Below are 24552 nucleotides of genomic sequence, written 5' to 3'. Positions count from 1 at the left end.
GAGAGCTCCATGATCACCCTGCTCTCCCCTTGGTGGCCATTTTATAATCCCAATCATGATGCGCTTTTTAATGGGTTCCATCATAGATGCCAGTACAATATGCTGTTTTTTTTTTTATTATTATTATGATTATTTATTTTTTTGGACAGGATATGTGCTTTTATGTGGCTGCATTAGCGTTTTGGGGCACCCAGTCTAGCCATTCCTTGCTGTGGCATGACTTTTTATTTTTTTACTGGGATTCTATGACAAAGTAAGCTTGATCAGTGTTATTATGTGCCTAGACTGGCATTTAGGGCAGCCAGTCCAGCCATTTATTACTGTGGTGTGGCTTTTCTCACTGGTTATCAAGGGTAAAGCAAACATGATAAGCATTGTTACGCATCTAGACTCGCCTGCATTGTGCATCCAGTTTGGACATGTTTTCTGGTTGTGACAAGACCTTTTTAAAGGCAAGGCCAACAGGAGTGTGAGGCAGAGGCATGATGGACATGTTTTCTTATAGTATCATTACTGCCATTATTTTATGTGCAGTTGATTTGTACCGCACTGCTGCCACCCAGGGGCAGTCTCCAGGCGCTCGCGTGGGTCTGCAAAAAAGTGGGGTCGGGGGGGTTAGTGGGGAAAAGGGTAAGAGGATAGGTTCAGCACCAGGAGGAACTGGCCTCTGTGAGTGTTTTGCATGTGGTCACTTGTGAGCAGCCTTGCGCATTGTAACCGTATGGCTAAGATTCCATGCGTCGGGTGTGTGGTATTGTTTTGGGTTGGTGTTAGTGTTGTGTGGTTATGATGGGTTGGTCGTGTGCACTGGTTAGATTGTGTCCATAAGGGATTCAAAGTCACAGGTGGTCGTAGCTGTTAAGGTAGTCCGCCATCTTGGGCTGTTGCATTTTAGATGATATTGGGCTATGTGGGTGGTTCACTCTGGATGTCGGCATAGTAATGGTTCTCTGTATGTTTGAGTGTGGCTAGTCCAAGATCTGGTGTAGAGGTGTCAGTCGTGTAGGAGTAGCAGGAAGAGAAGAGGGTTAATAAAGTTGGTCAGTTCGTTGTGGTCTTTCTGAGGCGGCCCTTTGGATGCCGCTTGATGGTATCTAGCCAGGTTCTTGTTTGCAGTTCTTTGGCCCCTGTCGTCTCCTCCCTAGTTTGTTTGCGGTGGTGTTGCTGGTGTCCCTTCTAGGTTATCATTGTCTGCTAAATATCCAAGTTTTGAGCAGTTTCCTGCAGGTGATGTGGTCTTCTGTGGTTCTAATTACTTTGGGCATGTTGTTCCCGGTGTTAGCAATTAGATGTGAGAACGCTGTTCAGACGAATTTCCTTGTTTCGTGGTGTTTTGCCTCTATTTGTAGGTCGTTGCTTGTTCTTCCCTTGCTGGGCGATACCGGCTAATCTTGTCTTGGAGGAATTCCGCTCCTTGTCTGTGCAATGCTTTGTGGTACGATGCAGAGTGCTTTGAATTTTATGCGCTTTTTTACTGGTAACCAGTGTAGGGTTTTCAGTGCTGGAGTGATGTGGTCTTTTCTGTTTAGTCTTGGTAGGATCCTGTATGCTGTATTTTACATCGTTTGGGGTTTCTTGGTGAGTCTTTCTGGCATTCCTCGGTAGAGGCTGTTTGCGTAGTTAATTTTTGTGAGTATCAGGTATCTGAGTAGTTGTAGGAGGAAGAAGCATTTTTTGGGTATTGCGTTGACTTGCGGTTTCTATGATAGTCTGTTGTCCATGAGTATTCCTTGGTTGTTTACTACATTGGTAGTCTCTAGTTGCGTTCCCATGCCGATTGGCCAGTCCAGTTGTGGGTTCCCTCCGTCGAACCCTGCGGGTGAGAGCATTATTTCCGTTTTTGTGAGGTTCAGTTTGATGGTGTTCATTGTCATCCAGTTGTGTATGTCTGTGGGGCAGTTGTTGAGGGTTATTTTGTTCCTGTGTTCTGTTAATCAGTTGTGTCGTCTGCATAGTTGCAGGTGGTAAGTCCGTCAGTGGGCACGTGTAGATGTTGAAAATTAGAGGGGAGAGGCTGGAACCCTGTCGGACTCCGCAGGATATATTTTTGGTGTTTGAGGTGAAAGGTGGTAGGTAAGTTCTTTCGGTTCGGTTTGTTAGGAATAAGGTAATCCACTTTAGTGCTGTTTCCTGCATGCCACATTCCCACAGTCTTTGTATTAGTGTTGCATGGATGATTGTGTCGAAAGCTGCAGAAATGTCCAGTAGAAGGAGGGCCGATTGGGTGTCGTCTGTGTTTTTCAGGTCGTCCCATATCGATAGACGTGCTGATTCTGTTCCTCTCATCGGTCTAAAGCCAACTTGTGATTGGTCGAGTATTCCATTTGTTTGGATGTGTTGAAGATGGATTTTGTAGACATGGTTCTCCAGGATCTTCACTGGGTAGGGCAGGTTGGCTATCGGTCTGTAGTTGCTTGGGTCTTCTGCACTTTCTGACCTTTTTCTTTTATCAGTGGTTTGCTGTATGCTGATTTGAAGGAGGGCGGTACTCTTCCTCTTTTTGAGTGATAAATTCATTAGGTTCCGGAAGTGTTTCGCTGGGGTTCTGTGATTGAGGATTCCTTTGAAGACATCCGGGGGCAGGGGTCCCTTGGAGATTCTGCAAAGTTGGTGTCCTTGATCAGTGTGGCGAAAGTTTCCTCTGTGATTGATTCTAGGCAGATGAGTTTTGCTTTAATCTGTGTTTCCGTGAAATCCATGGGCTTGGTCCTCCCTGGACACCTCACTCTGCTCTTCCTCCTCACCTGAGAGACTGGAATCTGAACTTCTCTGGACCAGAGGACGTCAGGACCGGTAGTCTTTCTTTTTTTTTTTTCCTGAAGTAAGGGTCTACCCCGGGATGAAGCCACAGTGTATGCTTCTCAATAGCAGACCTGTGACTCCTCTTCCGGGATCGACTGTAGGAGAAAAAAGCACTGTTTGGCAGAAAATAAAACCTTTGACTGCAGGCTGATGAATCTGGCTTCTGCAAGTAGCACCACGTCGTAGGATCCTCAGGTAGGTGGGCTCCACTGGAGAACAGGCATAAGATGAGTGAGGACCCTATAGATGTCAGTAGGAAACTGGAATGTGACGAGCCAAAGGGAGCAGGAGCTCCTAATAGACTGGTAGGCTGAAGGGCAGAGAGAGGGAAGAAAGAAGGGGAAGCACAAGTCCAGAAAAGAACCGGCGCGCAAGAAGGTGGTAACGATGGAGATCCCGGCATAAACTGGAGGTGAGGCTCCAAGCCCGGGGGGAGAGAGGAGGCAGCACGGACGGCGTGAGGGAGAGAGAGCCGACGAGGAGCTGCAACAGCAGCGGCCAGGAAAAATGAAACAACAAAACATTCCTGCAAACCAGGGAAAGAGCACAAACTAGCGTGGCAGACCGTAAACGTAGCAGAAAGGGACCACTAAGGTTGAAAGGCATCGGCTGCTGGAGTGGGCGGTATTAAGTGCCTCCAGCAGCTGCTATTGCAAAACAACTAGACCGCTGCAGTGTGTTGGACGGCATCGTTTAGGAACAGTCAAATGGCGTCCAAGCACACCCCGCGGCCACAGGCGCCACAGTTTCATCTGGTGTCTGTGGTCCAGTGGTTGTATTTGCCACAGCTAGGTTGACGGTCTCCTGTATTGTCTATTTTTGCTCTCAGGTGGTTGTTGATTTTGTAACAAGGTGTTTGTGTCGGGTTTTGGACTTTTCAGGAAGAGTTTTTTTTTTTTTTCTCTCTGATTTTGAAGAGTTCTTTCTGTGAATTGTTTGCCGATTCTATTCTTGTGGCGTAGTAGAGTTTGTTCTTTTTTTTTGTTGAGGATTGTTGCTTTGTACAGTTTGAGTTGTCTTTGGTATTTTATTTGGTCTTGTCTGGTGTATTGTTCTCTCCATTTTGCATTTTTTTTTTCTTTCAGTTCTTCTATGAACCATTTTGCTGCTAGTTTGTTTGGTGTTGCTTTGAATGGCTTAGCTGGTGCTAATTGGTCAAGGGCCTTGGTGATCCAATTGTTGAGTGTGTCTTCTGTTGTATCTGTTTGTATCAGTGGGATCTCTTTCACCTAGGTTGTCGTGGTGGGTTGATTTGTTTCAAGGTTGAGGTTGTAAGAAGATGGTCTGTAGATCAGGAGGAATACTATGTTGGATTGGTTGTTTGAGTTTTATCTTGATAAGGAGGGATTCATATTCTTCCACGTTGGTTGTGATGATTCGAGATGCTCGGGTGTGGTTTTCTTTTTTGTGTATAGTTGTGATTCCGCCTCCTCTTCAGTTTTCTCTGTTGGAATGTATTAATTTATAATTGTCAGGGATTGCTTTGCTTCATTCGCAATGGCTTTATAGTTGTCTGATAGCCAGGTTTCTGTAAAGAAGAGCACGTCTGTGCCTCCAAGTGTTTTGCCATGGATCTAATGTTGAGGAGGCTGCAGTGTAGTTTGCTTGATTTCCCTTTTGTGTTGTTAGTATTTTTTGTTCGTTGGGTTTCCATTCCAGGTGTGTTTTTCCTGGGTTGAGTCTTTTGGGTGGGGTGGTCCTTTATTAGTCAGTCTTTTTGTCGAGTAGACTGATGAGGTTTATGGCAGGGTTTGTTCTTTCCGGGTGGTAAATAGGGTAGCTACCCCTCTGTTGTTCCAGTCTTGGTGATACAGGGAGTGTAGATTGTGATGGATTCCAATGTGTTCCTTGTTCTGGTTGGGGTATTATTCATGGTGGAGACTGGGTTGGGATGGTTTATTAGTTGTCGTGTTCCATTTGGTTTCCTGGTTGGGTCTGTATTTGTGACGCTTGTTGGCTGTTGGTTTGTTGTTGCTGTGCTGTTTTTGTTTACCACGTTGTCGTATGTGGACCGGTAGCGAGCATTGTAGTCTCTTTGCTATATTATTTGTATGTCTCCTTGGCCAACTCGGATGTTTGTCGAGTTTGTTTGGGTTTGTGGGATCATGCTGGTTTCTACCTTCCCGAGTGGTTTGGGATTTCTTATTATTTCTGTTGTCTTTTCTGGCTTCTTTGTCTTTCTTGTGGTGAGGCATGATATGTGGGTTGTGTTGCTTAGTGGGTGTCCTCTTTCTATTGGTGTTTTTCCTGATCTTTTGTGTTTAGTCTTTGCTGTTTGTGGTTTGTTGTTGCTTGTATTTGGTAGGTTGTGTGTAGTTGAGACTTTGGTTGATGGGACTTTGTGGTTCCGTTTGTTTATTGCTTCTTTCTTTTTTTATCCTATGTGTTTTTCTTTTTGTTTTTTTTTATCCTGGAGATACTTTTGGTTATGGAGAAGCCCGTTTGTGGAGATATGGATGTTTGCTGTTTTCGCTGCTGTAAAGCCATTATTTCTGCACATTTGAAGCATCTTTATTTGCTGTGCAGTTATTGGGCGCTGCACCTGTAAGACTTCTCTGGGACCTGCTGTGATCAGCTGACTCGAGCGACACACCCACCTAAACCAGGAAATCAATCCCAGTCACCGCGACCCTTGCGGCGAGAAGCCCGTTTGTGGAGAGAAGGGTGTTTGCCATTTTCGCTGTTTGCCGCTGATTGTCGCTGATTGTCGATGACTGTTGGTTACCTGCTATAGGGCTCACGCCTCTAACGGTGTTGGATCACCTTACGACCCTGCGCGCCTTAAGGTAACAATTCAGCAAACTAACAGCATAACTTGCCATTAATGCATCTCCATTCTTAAACATTGAGTCTTGCAGGCCTGTTAAGTTACAGCTTAAAACAGAGACAAAAAATGTATTTGTTCAGAGAAACTAAGATTGTTAAGTGTGTCCCTCCTCTATACGATCAATTGATTCGTTGAACTGTGGCCTTAACATACTGATTCTGATATTGAACTTGGCTCGTATATCAATCTGAATCTCTTGAGGGGCAGTAAGGACTTAATGTAGCCTACCCATACTGACCCCTAAACCGAGACTACTTTTTTCATAGTGCTGGCAGATTACACTCCTAGCATTTTGCGGGCCTACTTCTCCAGAGTATGTGGGGCTTACATTAGCTGGTGGGCCCTTTTTGATCTGAGAAATAGTCCGGTACTGATAATTCCATCTTCTTGTTTGCACTCGGAGACTGCGGGTTCCTTTTGGTTCCCTTTGATCTGAGCATTTTGGGAATATATCAGGTTTTCTGCATCAAGCATGCATGCTACGGAGCCAAATGGGGGTAAATACATGACCAGGCTGCATACTAGTGGACCCCCTGGGTAATGAGGAGACATCGATTGATCGGGAGAAGTTGGCTGCTCCCTTGCATGTCCAGCCCATGATTTCCTCCTTACTTTGCCTGTTATCCCCTACTCCAACTGTCTTAACGGGGAAAACGTTGGAGGGGGAGAAGGATGATTTACCTGTATGCGGCCAACAGGTCCCACAATTAACCCTCAATTATGATGATCAATTCAACCGGGCACTTACCCGCAAGGCAATTATACATACCTCCTGAAGGTCTGCTTATACCTTAAAGAAGAGCCAAAGACCCATTAAGCCGATTGTGGGGCAAAGATCTATGGATCACTATATCTTAAAGTCAACTTCAACTAGCAACAAAGTTAAACTGCCCGAGGTCTTTAGAAGGAATGCCATGTTGGATCACTCTGCTGTGACGACTCAGGACTTCTTTGGAAGACAGAATGACATTACAGACATTAGCATAATCGAATGTGCTGATAATGCCATGGAATTTCGTAATGAAAATTTGTAAAGTGTGGTACAACAGACTTGCGATGCTTCAATCCAAGAATCACCAACAGCTCTAACAAGCATAATTGATGTCATTAACAGGGCTACAATTCAGCTTAACGAGTCTTGTGGGGTGAACAATAATCCTGCAGATCTACAGGAGCAAGGGGGCTGCCCAAGAATGCTTCATACTATGAAGAAGCTTGATGAAAGGATCAGATTAACTCACCCGACTGTGTCAGCACTGAATGTTGTCCTAGGCTCATTTGTGGAGCTATATGGCAATCTATGGGCCGAACTGAAGAACTCACAGAGACTCCTGGCAGAGGTAAATGGCAAAATTGACTGTATTGTACAGAATTGTTGGCTGAGATGAATACCAAATTGGACTGTATTGGCTCTGAATTCAGTCTTAGTCCGTTACTTTTGTGGGGCGCCATCGGAGCATTCTGAAGGGCGAATACTTGATAGTAACCCTTCTGTTATTAACATTACATATGAGATGATTGAAATCTTAGACCGTGCAGAATCAACTGGGCTGGATGCAGGTGGCTCCATGATCACCCAGCAAAAAGGGGAGGGTGTTGTATGTGATCTAACTGTTGCTGTCTTTTCAAACCCCCACAACAGTATATTGAATACTTCCCATGCTCATGCTAAAGTTGATAGTGTTGTGTCTGAGGGCTGTCTGATTGAGGAGTGTTGTAAGACTGTGGACCCTAGCCACCAAAAGGTACCCCTCCAACGTAAAAGGAGATTACCCAAGCGGAAATCCACAATGAAAAGATCACGTGGTATATGTACTAAAACACCACGTAACACCCTCTTCAGACACAATTTGGTGTCCATCCCTGAAAATGGGCCAAACATGCCTGTGATTCATCCGAAAACTAAGTTGGTTGACTCAACAATGCAAACTGATACGATCCTAACAAATAATGCCCCAAATATAAATGCTCCTTCTGTGCAGGACATTGAGAGTGATTTGTGGGCAAGCAAGGGTTCTTATATTAAACCCGAGATCAATCAGCAGCCAACTGGGTACGCACCAGGTGAGCTTCCGACAGTTGGATGGGGATGTGGCCCAGGGAAAACCAAAAAGGTTGTGTTGTTGGACCAATAAACGGAACCATATTCGGATCCTGTTGTGGGTATGTGAGGGCCGAGAAACAAGCACCAGGCATCATACCAGGTGAAATGTTGTAAGTAATACCCTCCTCGATATGGGGACCTACTCAGGGATGTTAATCTTCTGTTCTTAAACCTTCTTTCACTGAAGTGGTGAACCCTCCCTCTTCCACCCCGACAGTGGTGTCATGTGGGGTAGATTCCGAGAAGAGAATATTCCTCCTGGATCCTTATACCCCACAATATCTACAGGAATAAGAGATCTGGTAGAACGGCTCCATAAACCCTTCAATATGAACACTCAGAAAGACAAGAATAGTGCTCCATGTGGGGGGCAAGAAACTCCCGATTAAAAACCACTTGAGAGATCCAAGTAGTTTGCAGCATTTGACAATGCCAAGTAAACCATTGGCCCTAATTAGTATAACGCTTGCTGGGATTGGCGGAACCAATTTGCCTTAATGGATCTAATATCCTGACCATTTTTGCAGAGATGCCAGCTCTTGCTCTGATTACTTCTATGCACATTGCCAGGGTGGCCTTTCCGGATCGAGAGCATCGAGATACAAGCCTCCTATTTATGGATTCCCCCCTTGGTTAAGGAACGTATCCTTTCCCAGAGTGGACCGCTGAGGAATCTGGGTTTTGAAGTTGGATCCAGATTGTCCTTGGTGCCGGTGAACTCTGAGTCCTTAGCCATCCTACAAAAGGAGAATGTTCCTCTTGGACTTCCGTTGGGTAATGAGAGGCGGGTACAACTAGGCAATCCTGAAAAGAAACCGGGAACTGATATTGATTGGGCCGCAATTATCTTGACCCTGTGGCAGAAACTTGTTCCATAAGCAGGCCTTTGGACCCGCAGAAAGATAGATCTACGTTTTAAATCCTGGAATACTAGAGGAAACCATCATCTAATGGGTAATCCTGCTTGTCATTTGGAATTTAGAGAGGATAATGTTGTGTGTCTTCAGGAGACTTGGATGACCTCAACTCCCATCTTGGATGGCTATCGGATCTTTGACCAAATGGCCAATCAGGGTGTGGGGGGCAGGCCTTCAGGGGGTCGCCTGACGGCTGTGGCCAACTGTTTAGGCTTTAGTTGAACTGTTCTGTTGGGCCTCCCTTTTGGAGCTTTGGGGGATGACCTTATAACTGGCAATGGTGCCCTGAGGTTACTTATTATAAACATCTATTGGCATAGTGGAATGTCACCGGTGGAAATCTTTGTAGAAATGGTCTGTCGAGTAATAACTGTATGGGCCCTCGAAAACGAGAATGGTCGAATTTTGTTAGCTGGAGACTTCAATGCTGACTGTCAGTTTGAACACCCCCCATCGGAAATTTGTAAAATGGATGTGGCATTAGTGGGTACATCTCGGAAAAAACAACTGGGTATCTGTTACTCGCCGCTACATAAACAGGTCAGGAAGATAGATAGATGACCTTGGAGACGATATGTACACAGGAATCGATATTCAGCCTACAATTCCAGCTCCCCTGAGTACAAGACTCAGGCTTCCTCAAAGAGGGGCTCTTGTTTACAATGTACCTCTCTTCTGTTTCTATTGGAACAGGCAGAGGTGTCAGTTGAATAAAAGAGCGGGAGAACACACACCGCCAATACCAATGCTGCAAAGGAATACAAAGATATTAAACCGTGCCGAGAGAAACAATTAAGCAATCAAGCACAGTATTGGACAGGAAATACCTAGGCAGGGATTGGAGTGGAACGTTCCCCGGGATGGACCTACAAGTAAAGAATTAAACCCAAATGAGTGAATTAATCTAATGGATTCTTCCTATAGAGAGTTTTTAGCCAAAACAACAGACCTGAATTGTGGGACTCTCAAGGGTTAACGATTTCCAGGATTGGAGAAAACGACAGGAAAAAATAACAGCTAAGTTAGTACAGGGAAGGAAACCCGGGCGGCACGAGGGTCGCGCTAGAGCCGGGTCGGTGCAGGATCAGGAGAGCGTCAATATGCACTTTGAAAATAAGTTTGTTGAGTGTTGTAGTTCAATGAATGTCCCAAAATCCAGTAGAGAGGAATACCAACAGAGCAGTAGGTAAATGAGGTACAATAGTCAAAGATGGTGCTGGCAGAAATAGCAGAAAACAAACACAGTTGGTTACCTGAAACACACGCTTCCCAGACGAGGGTTGGAGCAACTGAGGTGTTCCGAGTAACCACTGACGAATGAGTTGCAAAGACAGCAGGGAAGGACAATCCAAATAACGTTCTGCGTCGAATACTAGAAGATCACAACAATGATAAGGACGGAGAGAAGGCAGTCCGGGTCGATACCGTAGCGGTCTATAAGAAGTGCCAATGGAATAGAAGACGTAACAATCCAAAAGTTCGAGCGTTGGTCGGAACCAGATCAAGTCGGGATTTTGTGACCGACGTAACTGCAAATAGTAAGAAACACTAATTAGCACCAACAAGCCCTCTGGAAGATGGCAGTGTTAAACCCGTAAGGGGGGGCATGCCTTGTTGTACGTCCTTCACGTACGAGACGTGTCGGCTGACAAGGGTTCCGCCGTAGCTTGTACAGGCACCATGGCAACCTCTATCTGCTCCACAAAGGAGCCTGTCAATGGGACGTACTCCGCAGGGAAGTTTTTCTCTGCCGAAGTGTAACAATATCTCTTGGTATGTGGGGTTGGGAAACATGGGTCTCCTACCTCTGGTGGGTTACGATAAAGAACCTGCCTGGCATACTTGGCGGCGTGGAGAGTTCCTATATGTTGGATTACATCTGCCCTGACGATTTTCTAAGGAACAGATGTACCTCCTTGAAGGTCTCCACCAACGAATGGAGTGACCATGCCATCCTAACTGCACACTTTAATCTGACTGTAACCAATATGAAACATATTCCATACCTACAGGTCACAGTTAGTAGTAGCTCTGGAAATGCTGTTAGATGGGCTCCTAGAAACATTGAGGCCTTAAACCAAAGTCTGAGGGCCCAGCTGAATAAATCCACCCTGGAATGGAAGCTAAATACCTTTTTTAATGCTTCTGGGATTACGTCCCTGATCGATGTTGCGATTAGGGACATAGGCTTACGACCAAATAGAACAGTACCTAACCCTCGGCACACCCACTGATCCAATCGGAAATTAGCCCTGGCTAAAACACTTATGAGAAAGGAGATCAGGAGAATTGAGAACTTAAAATCCGATGAGGCCCTACAGACCAACAGTGTTCGACTGATTGAGCAAAAATATAAAAATCTGTGAAAAACTATAAAACATCGTCGCCTACAACGAGATGCTGGAGATATTAATCGGGGCGAATGTGGGTGCATTTTGGGCAATTGTGAATGGCCAAGATACTAATCATGTCATTTCACAATTGAATCCGATCTCTGAAAAAGAATAGTTAGCTTTTTATGGCAACAGATTTGGGCCTAACACGATATCTTGCAGATTTGGGGATGGACAACAATATTATTCTGCCAATGGTCCTAGGGACAACAGGAAGCCCTCTCTGGAGATTGATACAGTTATGGAGCTAATCTTGAAGTGCAAAAGGTTGCGTGCGCCGGGACCCAACCAACGGTCTTACTAACAAAACATTTAAGTCGGACCCTAATCTATGGGCTAATCTCCTTCTCTATGAATTCAAGGGCATCTTAATGACTGGGATTTGCCCCACTTCCTGGAGTACAGCTCATGTTATCCCAATCTTCAAGTGTGGCAGTAGGTCAGAGCCTAAGAACTATCTGCCTATATCTCTGATTGATGCTGACTGTAAAATCTTCTCTGCTTTTCTACTGTCACATCTTGAAGATTGGGAAAAACGTTTCCACCCGTTAAGTATCTTTCAGACTGGCATCCGCAAGGAACATTCGACAAACATCAATGGCATAGCCGTAAAATGCATCCAGGATGCTGCATGGAGGAGGGAGAAGGGCTGCACTTTCGTGGCGTCGGTTGAACTCTCTGCAGCCTTTGATTGCGTTGACCGCAACAAACTTTGGCACAAACAAGCGCTATGGTGGTCTACCAAGGTGTCTCTTAAGCCTGGTCGAAGGCGTCTACAAGAATGCTGGCATTCGGGTCCGGCTCATCCAGAAGGGTGACATGTCAGCAAGAATACAAACGCACTCTGGGGTGAGACAGGACTGCGTACTGGCGCTATGGATCTTTAATCAGTACCTGTCTGATGTGGCAGAGTGCTTGATTAAAGAGGGGCTGTTAGCCCCAAGAGTGGGTTTAGGTGAAATCATTTGGTTGGCCTATGCGGACGACTTTTTGTTGTTTGATTCTACCAGAGTGGGCCTCCAACATCTTCTTGCCACTTTTGTGATATATGCCAGGGATAATGGCCTTGTAATCAACCCGAATAAAACCAAAATCCTCGCATTTACAAAGGGAGAACCTAAGAACTTGTGTCCCGCCTGGAGGGGTCTAGGGTGGGTATCTCCCATAGTGTGAGTTATCTGGGCTATTATGTTGGTGCATATAAGGGGGCTAGAGCTCAGCTGGAAATTCTAGCACATAAAGCTAAATTATTGGGAAACAAAATATTGAAAATCGATCGTAAATACGGGAGATTCTCAATAAAACCTGCACTCATGTTTTTTGAAGGGAAGATGGTCCCTAATTGGGAAACGGTTTGGAACTGTGTTCTGATGCAATAACGCAGTAGTTGAACCAGATAGAAGGTGGAATCTGGAGACAGATCCTTGGCATCTCCAACTGTTATGAATCACTGCAGGGGTTGGTCTATTTGGCACCGAAATAGATCCGGATATGCTACCTTTCTTACCCATCCTAAAATGGGCGCCGAACGAGCACGTTCTAGTTTGACTGCTTTGACAGACTCCGCCTGCTTTGGGCTTCCGCGTTCAAGCAGTCATGTGACAGTATTTAGAAGCCGGACCGAGATGCCACAGCAAGTCGCTACTCTTCAGAGAGACGCTCCGTAAGTTTGCCTCTAGGTTCTTACTTCCCTAGCTATGTGTATTCTTCAAAAAAACTACCTGCTGAATGTTTCCTTTCTTACCTGTTTTGTGTGTTGTTAGATCTCTTCCGACATCGGCTTTCACCTTACCTTCACTAGAGTCAGACCAATGTTATTAAGCTCCTCCCATCATCAGCCGCGGTTCATTCTACTCGAGGCGCTGGCTCGATCTCCTGCCTTTCTTCAGCCTTCGGATCATTCTCCAGTTGCCGGGTTATACTCTCATTCTAGTAGATCAGGTAGGAAGTACAGAAACATCCGATACACAAACCTTTTTCTCTTCCGAAATTGGCATACGAGGAACCATTCATTTCGTTCACCATTCTTTATAGAAATTCTTGCGTTCGGGGTTGAATCCTTGCCTACAAAATGTCCAAGACTTCCCAGTGCTGTCTCACATAGGTATTTGGATTACTTTCAACTCTATTTTCTCTCCCTTCTGCTTCTATCCCATACTCGCTATACTTTCTATTGCGCACTGCAGAACGTTACAAGACATCCTTGACCCAGTACCAGAAACAGTAGCTCTTCGATGTTAAGTACGGAACATTTCTTACTCTGGATTAAAGTAGCATTCCATTTCTATCGATTTTATCTATCTAATTGTTTCTCTTTTTTTTCCTGCTGTTAAGAAGTATTAAATTCCCTGCCTCTACCAAGACTCATCTGACAAGATTCAAGGGATAGGATTTCCAAAGAAACATCGCACCCCATTCCTGTCCCAGAGTTTTCTTCCCCAGAGGGTTTCCCTGAGATTTGTGCTTCCTTCAGCTCTGTTTACCATCAGGTGGTGGGCTGCAGGACTTCCAGGGGGATTTCTCATTGCTATAAACTTGCTGTCATCTGATCAGGTTAGTGGTGTTCTGTTATTATTGGTGTCTGTATATGAATAGAGTTTACAGATAACACCAACGTGGTGTCCTTACCTGCTATTCGGTATGAGTTGGGATATACTTCCCAATGGGTCCGCATACAATGGAGAATGTTTACGCTATATGCCAAAATTAAGGTCCCTGCCGTAAACACTCTATATGAGTTGGTAGGGAATAACATAAACTATTTTGGATTCTTACTAAAATTCAGCAACAATTGTGAGAAGATCCTTCAAAACATAGATTCAAACCTGGAAACCCTAATTAGCAACCCAATGTCAACTAAAAAATGGTTGCTAGATAAAGATTGGATCTCCACATTAGAAACGTTTCACTCATATAAATCTATGAGTCATCTATCACATGAGCACAAGAAAAGAGGATCCCTCTCTAAAATTCGATTGCTCTTCCTAAATCGATATCACTGTGGCTTGCTGTTGAGGTTACGATGGAATATCCTCTCTACCAATGACATCCTATTTAAAAGAAATCAAGTAAATATGGAGGAAAGCTTATGTAGATTTTGTCATTCCAAACAGGAAACTGCAAAACATCTTATCCTAAGCTGTGTGCAATTGACTGATATGAGGAACACTTTCTTGGGCCCACTGAAGGACTCTTATTCTTATTATGATACTGACTCGGTTTGGAAACAATGTTTTTTTTAAAACTTTGGTTTTATTAGCATTTTTAAAGACAAAACACAAAAAGTGCAGAAACCCCGAGCCCCCCGCCCCAAGGTCAAATTCTAACATAACAACTGCAAGGAAACCAGACTTCCATATCGTGTCCTCAGTCTTTGAAGCAGTGCGACATGAGACCCACATTGTATCAGGCTTGAGGCCGATGTCGCCCCGGGTCGTGGGAACCCCCCCTGGGTGTATACCTGTTCAGAGACGTTCGCACCCTGGTCATCCGGGGGTGCAGACCCATCACCAATGGACGTCCCATCCCCATGACTGCTGGACCCCATACCAGTTCGCGAGGAACGAGCAAGAGTCATTATTCACCAGGGCAGTCAATTTGTCCATCCAAGAACATATTCTTGAGTTTCTTCATCCATTCGTCTTTGGAAGGCGTTTCCGGGCTCTTCCACTTCTGGGCCAGGGCCACTCTGCCCGCCCTTAGCATAGTTTCCACCATCCTTGGGTACCGGTACCGTTCCTCCTCCTCCTCCTCCGACGGGAGGCCCAGCAGCATGGTCAGCGGGTTGAGATGTAGAGAGTCCTCCGCTACCTCCTCTACCTCCGCTATCCAATCCCTCACGGATTCCCAGTAGGACTGCACTTTCGGGCATAGCCACCACATGTGGCCTCTGGTCCCTGCCTGGCCACAGCCCCTCTGGCAGTCTGGTGACACCCCTGTGAACATTTTCGAGAGTTTTTTCCGGTCCCTGTGCCACCCCTGCAGGATTTTGAAATTGTGTTCCATGTCTGAAGTAAAAAGATTGCCATTAAACGATATCCTAAAGATGCGAGCCCAGGCATCCTCGGATATCTCCTCCCCCGCCAGATCATTACAGAACCCACGGAAACCTCTCCTAGCCTGAAGGTTAAGGGTGTTGAGGACTGTGTACATACGGGAAACCGCGCCCTTTCTGGAAGTTGCCGAGTCGAGGAGTTTCTCGAAGGTAGTCAATTGTCTCCGAAGGTTTGGGCCCCATGCGGGGTTGCTGAGGATACCCTTAAGACAAAGGTATTCGAAGATGGAGAGGGACCCACCTCCCAACCCATGCCTGAGGTCCTCATAACTCGGGAACTCGCCCTCTCTAAACAGTTGGCCCGCTCATTCCAAGCCCTCGTCGGACCAGCGCTGGGATTGGCTAAACCCTCTACTGCCCAATTTCGGAAACGATGTTTAAATGTGCAAAACACGCGAGAACGCTTAGCAATCTCTGGGTTCCTAAAGGGCCTTAAACTAAACTGGCTCAGATAATTTTAAGCCAGCTCTTTTCTTATTTTCACTTGCTTCTGTTAGGTTCATTTTTATTTTACTCTCTGTTGGTTCAAGCTCTTTTCTATTTCTTTTTTTCTTATATTTGGTGATGCTTGTTTTTATATGAACTTTGTTTAAATATATGCTAATGATGGCTATATTTTGGAATTGTATATTCTCTTTTATTCTGAGGACAATTTTGTAAAGGTTTGATCAAACCAAATACAAATAAAAAAAAAAAAACTTTTGGTTATGGTTGTTGATTATTGGATTTTGCGCAAAGCAAACATGAATACTGGCATATATGGGTGCACTCATGTTAGGGCGAATCTCATTTCTGTGCTAATTCCCTTCAACCTTAGAGACCCCCAGCTCTTTTGCTATACTGTAGACTTTTTAATTTTAACCCTGGAGTGAGTGAGACCTTTTTCCCACTCCCTCATGTGTTTTGACCCGAATTGGATTATGTGTTTGCACTGTTTTGGGAGTCTGGCAAACTCCATAGGCATCTACTTTTTGTATGGTGACACACATCACCTTCAGTGTAGTGTCACTGAGAAATCCTTTAGATTTCTCATAAGGTTTAAAATACTTTTCTTGTGTGAACTACTGTTCCCAAGAATAGTTAAGTGAAATTGACTTTACTTACCTTTTCTCTTTGTAGGTCCAGCACACACCATTTTATGTGGAGTGCTGGGGCTTACCTAGTAGCCCCTTATCCTACATTCTCATGTAACATTTTATATTACCCTTCCTACTTTAAATGGCTATTGGCAGTGGTTTACTTGTTTCTACCATTGTGCTTTTCTACTGCAGGCTGAATCCTCAGCTGCAGTATAGCACCCATGGTTGACCATTTTATCAAAATGGCCCCTGTCGTCTTTTTCGCCATTTTCTGTTTGTGAGGTCTTTGTTTGTCTTGCTTTTGGCGGGCTTCAGCCCTGAAGCCTGCCTCTGGCTCCAGTGTGTCTGGAAGGACGGGATGTGAGGGAAGTTCCTGAAACTCCCTTGTCCTTTGTCTGTAGGAATGCCTGAATGCAACTAGTCCTGATTGGCTGGCTGTCCTTTCAGGAAATCCACCCTGCTGTGTGATTGACAGCCTAGGCTGTTCATGAACTAGAGAAACCTGCTTAATAGGTGAGGGTTTTGGGGAAAGAGGCAAGTCGACCACTGGGAGAAACACTCGACGAGGAAACCGTGAACAAAGGTTGCTGCATCCTCCTGGACCATTGCCCGGTTGAAGCCCTGCTGCTCTGCTGAAACTCCTTTCTCCCCTTGGGTTAGTGGGGCCAACTATCCCAGAGCCAAACTCCACTGGACCATCTTCCCTGTCTGGCTGTACTTCTTCATTGCTGCAAGAACCGAGTGCCAGGGGTCGAGTAATCCGTAGTTGAGTGAAATGTCTGAAATCCAGCTAGAAGCTCTTAAGAGTCTCCTAAGGACCCTCCAGAAGCAGGAAGACCAGTGCTTGAGTCCCCTCACCAGAGTGCATGACCCAAGGAGTGAAGGAAGCCCAACCGATATCCGAGATCCGCAATGGTGCTGTTTACAAAGTGGTGAAACTGCTAAGTTCTGCTGAACCGAAAAGAGCCTGTAGCTGCCGACAACCTCCCAAGTATCGCTACAGGAGCCCTACAGATGTCCTCCCTCTTGTTTCCACGACCGAGGCACAGGAACACAGAGTCTGCATCGCTGTAGCAGGACAGAAGCCAGATGGACCACTCTTCTTCAAACCAGTGTTACTGTTTAAACTGGGGGTACTTGTCTCACTGTCTTGTAGCTGTGCCTTTCCGAGTTGGGAATTTCAGTGGCCTACTTTTAGAGTTGATTTGTTTTCACAGGCCAGCTTATGACCCTACAAGTGATTTTCTAACAAACACTCCAACTTTGTGCAAGACGTTTGATTCTAAGAGGTGCCTCAGCTCCATAGACTGTTTCAAATTGACTTTGGCTGTCCTGGCTCCCTGCAGACTCTTCTAGCCCATTGACTTTTATATTGTTTGTCCCTCATAGGTGGTAACTTGTTTCAGACTGTTACTGCTGGGAAAGGCTTGCCTAGATTTCATTGGGAGATTAAGTTGTCCTCACATATACTGAGAACCTGTTTAACCTTCCTTTGTAATCCTTCCTTAAGCCTTTCCTTTCTGCAACCTCCGATCTGCAAAGTGGAACTAGTGGAACTCTCCTCCTTCCAACCCACCCACAGCCTCTGATTGGGTGAAACACCCTTGAATTCGGGCCTAGTGACCCGCTACCTGGCCCCTGCTTCTTTCCCAGCAAACGAAGCAGGTGAGTAGAGCCCTCGCCCCCCCCTTCTCCATCCGAGCCTTTTCTATAGAAAATTCCAGGCCACGCCCACCGCCTCCCATTGGTTGCCTCACCTGGTCATATCTGACCCTCCCAGGGCAGCCCTCTGCCCATGCAGCCCCTTCGGCTAAGGGCCCAAGGCAAGCTCCTACAGAGGCGGCTCCAGAAAGTGTCAGCAGGTGTCCGCAGGGGAAGCCGGGAAGCCAGTTGCCAGTTGTCAACGAGCATCTACCAGGACCAGTATGGTAGGGGGGCCTAGAATCCCATCCATTGTCAAAATCGCCCACAGCAGCACAATATTGCATTAATCCAACCTTCTGCGACCTCACAAGCCTCTAAAATCTGTCTCTACCCTTCTTAAAATTGCACTGTCTGGTAATCAGGTTGCATTGATGGGCGTCTACCACTATACAGGTCTCTCAAATCTAGCTGTATCCTGCTTTAAGTTGCACTGTCTGGTATTCAGATCGCATTGTTCGGCCTCTCTCCCACTGTATGGGTCTGCCAAATCTAGCTGTGTTTAGTATAGTTATCTTTTGTTCACCTGTGTCTTAAACCTAACTGTGTTCTGTATAGTAATCTTTTGGCCACCTGTGTCTCAAACATAGCTGTGTTTGGTACAACACCCATTTGACCTGTTGGGTTTAGGCCTCTCTCCCACTGTGTGGGACTCGCAGGTCTAGCTGTGTCTAGGATTGTAATCATTGGGTAACGGGTGTCTCAAACCTAACTGTGTTTAGTATAGCAATCTTTGGTCATCTGTGTCTAAAACATAACTGTGTTTGGTACAATACCCATTTGACCTCTTGGGCGTGGGCCTTTCTCCCACTGTGCAGGACTCTCAAATCTAGCTGTGTTCAATATTTTAATCTTTTGGTCACCAAACAGAACTCTGTATGATACGTCACCCATTTGACCTGTTGGTGGTGGTCCTCCATTCCACTGTGCAGGACTCTCAAATCTAGCTGTGTTTATTTATAGGCATTTGGTGGTCAACTGTGTCTCAAATCTAGCTGTGTCTAGGATTGGAATCATTGGTTTACTTGTGTCTCAAACCTAACTGTGTTTAGTATAGTAATCTTTTGGTCACCTTTGTCTCAAACCTAGCTGTGTTTAACGCTGCGCCCATTTGATCTGTTGGGCGCAGACTTCTCTCCCACTATGCGGGATGCCCAAGTCTTGTGGTGCCCCATTTCAAATTGCATTATTGATTGTGAGCCTCTCTCCCACTGTACAAGACTTTCATATGTGACTAACCAACTCATATCCAGAGAGCATCACTGTTGAGTGAGACAGAGATCATTGGCTTATTATTGTGGAGTGATACTGTGATTAGGGGCTCACGCCTCATAAGATGATACAGTGATTGTTAGTTAAACCCATCAGGACAATTCTGTAGTTACTAGCTATCATTCCTAACACCACATAGTCGGAGTTGGCTCGCCCAGTGAACCTCGTCCAGGGAGACACACATTAAGGACAGCAACCGTTAACACCCAACGATATAACTCCAACCCCCCACGACCTTACTGAAGACAGCAACTGAACAAGTCAGCAATACCAGATGACAAGACCACCTACAGTCAGAGCCCAAACGAGTAGCGGACAATTCCCTACACCCAGTAATACACCATAACACACCAGTATCAAAGCAAAAAAAGCAAATCGGCATCAACAAACAAAATAATAAAGACCAAAACAGCTCTCAACCTCAACATGCCACGCAGACGACCAGTACAGAGGGAAAGAAAAAGGGGAGAAAGAACAAACACACCGGAACAGCAACAAAGACTCACAACAGCAGAACTTACTCCCAGAGACAGGAACGACAACTGAACCAACGCTGAGAGAAGAGACAAATCCCTCTACTTAACTCTCTACCTCGCAAAAAAACACTCACCAGAAAGAATCAGCAACAGTATACAACAAAACACAACCACGCAGAAGAACGGACATTACTAGAAACAATCAACACAATAAAACCTTACATCACCAAAACAAGAGAAACTTCCACTCGACACCCGCAGTTCTTGGAAGAAGAACCTGGTGAAAACAAAAAACCAAGATTGAATCTAGAAGAACTTTTTGACGACGCGGACGCACCTCTACCAACACCTCAACTAGAGATTGACCTGAAAAGAAAACTCAACACCGATCAGAAGATGCCCCCAACGATAAAGCCCAAAATAAACTACACCTCTAAAATCCACCGCAACCTAATAAATGCAAAATCCATGTCAAAACACTCGATAGAGTTCTTTGGCCTTCTCTATGACAATGGCATTGACATCCTATTCATCACAGAAACATGTCTGGATGACGACTACAAAATCACTCTCCAAAGCTGCCTCCCAACTACAACGGCTGGTCAAAGTGGCAACACACTCGGCAGGACACACCCTCGACACAATCTTCACCATGGAAAAACTTATCACCACGGCACCACCGATACAAATACTGTGGAGCGACCATCTCATCATCCCATTCGTGCTCGGACTCCCAACTCGAGAATGCATCCAGCACCCCAAACTCACAACCACCACAAAAAGAAACTGGAAAACCGTCAAAGCAAGCAACCTATTCGAACAACTGGAGATTACCAAACCCATAACTAGAGCTGGCTGACCTAGACGGGAAAGCGGAACTACTTCCCAAATGGATTGCTGATACAATTGAAAAGATCGCCCCGGCAAAAACCATTCACCCCATCAAAAAAAAGGGCAATGGCAAAATGTTTCACCCCACTACTAAGCACCATGAAAAAGGACAACAAGAAGATGGAACTGGAATGGAGGAAAGAATACAACCATACAAAAAAATACTGTTCTAGAAACAAATCCACGCATACAAGAAGGAAATACAAAAGCCGAAGAGGAGGCATTATGATGGCAGAATCACCAATGCCACCAACACACACAAAGAAATGTTAAACATCATTAAAGAAATGAGAAACCCACTAGGCTGTGACAACACCCCAACCCCCTCAGAGAAACTTTGCAACGACCTGGAAGACCACTTCAAGAACAAAATGAACAACATCCGACAAATCATGCAAAACAGACCAACCAACCATAACTTTCAACCAATCGGACCAAACACAGAGCCACGGCATACACTCCCAAACTTTCCGGAAATAACAGCAGAGGCATTCGTCTTGCTGGTAAAACACAGCAAGAAAGCAGGATCACCCATGGATCACTGCCCCCCTGACCTCTACAAATCAATCCTCGCACAAGGAACACCATCAGAATATTACAGAAACCTCCTAAATCTTTCACTAGCAACAGGAACAGTACAAAGAACCTTCAAATCAGCATATATCAGTCCGCTTTTAACAATCACAAGTGGCAATGTAGAAGACCTCTCCAACTGCAGGCCAATTTCAAACATTCCCTACCCAGCAAAATTCCTTAAAACCTATGTATACAAATTTAACCAAGACCACGTAGAAAAACACCCCCTGCTAGACCAAGCAAAAGTCAGTTTTAGACCTGAAAGAGGAACAGAAACAGCACTATCATCAATCTGGAACGATCTAAAAACTAACGCGGACTCCAACACAACCTCAGCCCTGATTCTGCTCGACCTCTCCGCAACCTTCGACACAGTTAGCCATGACACCCTAACCAACAGACAAGAAGACATAGGCATAACAGACATGGCACTACTCTGGATTAAATCATTCCTAGCAGACGGAACAAACAGTATGGATAAAACCCTCACTATCACCACTGTACTTCAACATCTACCGCACTCCAGTAATCAGAGTCTTCAAAAAATACAACATTACATGCAGATGACGCTCAGATCTACAAAATCGAAGACACTCAAGCTGATCAAGTTATACACAACACTATAGCAGAACCCCCTTGTGCATGTCAGCTACATACCTGTGCGACACCGGGTGGTACTGCTAGTTGATAAAATACAAGAGAGCAAATGAACAGGAACCCGAGCGCATGTCTCTCAGTTCCAGAAGGGACTTTAAAGAATTAGGGCAAGGGATATACAGAATTAGCCAGGGTGTGGTAAAACAAGTTGGTAAACTCAAACCCTCCACAGGAGAATCTTTACCCCCACTAAGGGATTAAGAACCATGTCCTTCCTCATTCTCGTACCTGTATTTAATTTTATTTATATAGTGGTATACGCGAAAGCACTATTGACAAGTAAAAGAATTGTACAAATCATGCAGAAATAGATGATACAAGCAAATGAGTTTTAAGGTGCGTTCTGAAAAGAGAACAAAGATGAAGGGGGTTCCAGTGTTTTGGGGCTAATCGGGAGAATGAGTTTATCACATGGGGTTGAGGGGGGAGGCGAGGGACAGTAACCAGCAAAAGAGATTGTGACCGAAGAGAGCGGTATTGTGTATAAAAAGAAATCCAGGAAGAGAGAACGATTGGCCAAGCCATGGAGACACTTAAAAATGAGGCAGAGAAAATGGAAAAGAGATTGCGATTTGAAAGAGCCACAGAAGTGATGCAACCACCAGGGGGTAGTAGACTCTCAAGTGGCTAGAGATAAGAGAAGACGAATGGTATATAGAGCGGAAAGGAGCCAGGTGAGTAGCGGGAAGAAGAACAGAACAATATGATAGTTGTGAAAATATAATGGGATAAACGAGTTTTGGTAGCGTTAAAGGAAAGGCTGGGTCTTCCGAACATTGAAAAGCTGGTGGTGACAGCAGTGGGCAGTTGTTGAAATATGAGAGGAGAATGTGAGAGAGGAATCAAGAAAAACGCTGAGATTCCAAGCGGATGAAGATGTTGAGAAAGGCAGAAGGAAAAGAGAAAGAAGGCGGGGTTGAGGAGGAATAGTTGAGGCAGGGAAGAAAAGGACATTATCCTTGGTGGGGTTTAGATGGAGGTAATGATTCACCACCCAAGACTGAATGGCAAGGAGACAGGATGTAAGAGTAGAGTGAATAGAGGGAGAGGAAGAACTGTGTATCGTCCGCATAAAAGTGGTGAGAAAAACCAAAAGAAGAGATAATCGAAGCTAGGGGAATCGTGTACAGGGAGAATAGGAGTGGACCTCGGACTGAACCCTGGTGGACACCAAATTTGAATGGGAGAACAAGGTTTGGTTGGCCCAGGAGCCATAATATGTACAATTAGTGAGGTAAGAAAGAAACCAGTCAGGGACCGAGCCCTTGAAGCCAAGAGAGGAAAGGGAGCTAAGAAGAAGAGTGATCAACCATGTCAAAACCTGCTAACCGGTCGAGAGAAAACGGGAAAGAGGATTGCTTAGTGTAGCAAGCAGATAGAAGAGAGTCATAGAAAGAAGGGAATTTCCGTGGAGTGGGAGGGGCGGAAACCAGGATTGGTGTATGGGCAGTATTGATATGGGTAGAGACTTGTGAATAAACAATACGTTCCAAAAGCTGGGTAACAAAAGGAAGGAGTGATATTGGAAGATAATTGAGAGAAAAGAATCCATAGAGGGTTTTTTTAAGAATGGGGAGTATAGTTGTTTAAATTTATTGTTATTGTTATTTTGCATTTATATAGCGCCTTATATACCATTGGTATGTTCTGAAGGCGCTCGTAGGTTGAACACCCTTGGGAACCGAAGTTCAGATCAGTAGAGAGAGTCAAAAGGTGCGTGTGAGCACAGAGTATGTGTGCAGCTCGTGCGGTATCAGTGTAATAGCTGCGTCTTAGCCGTAGGTGTGGTGGTTGGGAGATCAGGAGCATGTGTTCGTTCTGGCAGGATTTATCCAGACCGGAAGTGGCTGCGTTAGGCCTGAGGAGAATGCCTGGCTGGAGGGTGATTAACCTGAAGTGTTTACTTAGAATGATGTGGAGTGAGCAGCGGAAGTTGGTATGAGAACAGTTCTACCGAATGGTGCCATAGTATCCCTGTGTTCTAGTTGAGTGGTGATGTAAAGGAGAGAGTAAGCGTGGTGATGTGATATGATGGGTTGTATGGCCTTTCAAACGTTCTCTGCATTCCAAACCATACTATATACGTCGCACAGTTCTATGCGCTCCAGTCCGTTCCATGCACTCCTATCAACTCCATGCATTCTATTCTGCTCTATACACTCTGGTCCTTTCCACGCCCTTATGCACTCCAGTCGGCCCCACGCATGTGCTCTTGTCTGACTCACGCATGTACTCTTGTCAGCCCCACACATGCATTCATGTCTGCGTCACGCATGGACTCCCTTTTGTCCCCTCCTCCTGTCTGCCCCCGGCATGCATTCCTGTCTGTCCTATGCATTCTGCAGCTCTATGCATTCATCCATTCTACGCACTCATCAGTATTGGATGCAGTCCGTGCTTGTTCGCTCTACGATCTCGTCTATTCTACGCACACATCCATGTAACTCTTTCCTTCCGGCATTCCTCTGCTTTATGTCCTCACATGCACTATGCACTCGGCCCCTCTCTGCACTCGGCCCCTCTCTGCACTCGGCCCCTCTCTGCACTCGGCCCCTCTCTGCACTCGGCCCCTCTCTGCACTCGGCCCCTCTCTGCACTCGGCCCCTCTCTGCACTCGGCCCCTCTCTGCACTCGGCCCCTCTCTGCACTCGGCCCCTCTCTGCACTCGGCCCCTCTCTGCACTCGGCCCCTCTCTGCACTCGGCCCCTCTCTGCACTCGGCCCCTCTCTGCACTCGGCCGCTCTCTGCACTCGGCCGCTCTCCGCACTCGGCCGCTCTCCGCACTCGGCCGCTCTCCGCACTC

At 45.6% G+C, this 24552-nt stretch overlaps 1 protein-coding gene across 8 annotated transcripts in view; it reads left to right on the top strand.

Annotated features, from left to right (window-relative positions):
* The window catches only part of BICRAL (BICRA like chromatin remodeling complex associated protein), a 2181199-nt gene that overhangs the window by 10757 nt on the left and 2145890 nt on the right, over nt 1-24552 (top strand). Inside the window, exon 2 of one of the 8 annotated variants that reach the window (XM_069608488.1) lies at nt 6744-6969. The exons of the other annotated variants lie outside the window; for them this stretch is intronic. The gene's annotated coding sequence lies outside the window, so the exon portion shown is untranslated. The remainder of the gene's footprint in view (nt 1-6743; nt 6970-24552) is intronic. 8 annotated transcript variants of the gene reach the window in all.

The sequence above is a fragment of the Ambystoma mexicanum genome, chromosome 4q (assembly GCF_040938575.1).
Source record: "Ambystoma mexicanum isolate Mex_15411 chromosome 4q, UKY_AmexF1_1, whole genome shotgun sequence".
In the NCBI taxonomy this organism is placed as follows: domain Eukaryota; kingdom Metazoa; phylum Chordata; class Amphibia; order Caudata; family Ambystomatidae; genus Ambystoma; species Ambystoma mexicanum.
Note: the sequence above shows the minus strand (reverse complement) of the source record. Positions and strands in the feature narration are given on the sequence as shown.